Source organism: Leptonychotes weddellii, chromosome 1 (genome assembly GCF_054177405.1).
Source record: "Leptonychotes weddellii isolate Sample4059 chromosome 1, ASM5417740v2, whole genome shotgun sequence".
Lineage (NCBI taxonomy): Eukaryota > Metazoa > Chordata > Mammalia > Carnivora > Phocidae > Leptonychotes > Leptonychotes weddellii.
In genome coordinates, this window is record NC_138369.1 from 47,763,053 (window position 1) to 47,763,714 (window position 662).

Below are 662 nucleotides of genomic sequence, written 5' to 3' on the forward strand. Positions count from 1 at the left end.
CTGTAGGTTTTTCATAGATGGCTTTTATGATATTGAGGTATGTACCCTCTATCCCTATACTCTGAAGAGTTTTGATCAAGAAAGGATGCTGTGTGAACTGAACTTCTTATGAATTGGGTATAATGTGATCCACTGAATCACAAAAATGCATGTAAAATAAATATAAGTTGATTTGGGCTAAAGCTGTTTTGAAAGACACAAGTAAAGTTCATGAACTGGGAGCTCAGACAATCATGGTTCTCTCTCCTCTACTTTACCTTCTCTGCCTCAATTCATACCTACAGTCGCACGGGGGGTTCCCTATGACCAGCCAAGAGTACAGGAAAAAATTCCAGGGCCTGATTTATGGATAGATTTCCATGATTTGCCAGCACAAGCTGGCAGCATTTCGTTGTAGTACTATGACTTCACACAGGGATGGTCTCTGAGACAGAGTGCTATAAAGAAACACTCCTAGTAGACAGAACTTGGGGTACATCTGGTTGGACACCTTGTATGGAAGAAAAGATGGCCTGAGGCATAGATCTACAGTGATTCGTGGGCAATGGCTAAGAGTTTGCCTTTGCTGATCAAGGCCTTGGAAAAAACAGTCTTGGAAAATTGGTGACCAGCAGGTCTTAGCAGTGGAGGTGGGGGGGTGGTATGAGGATCAATCCTGCAAG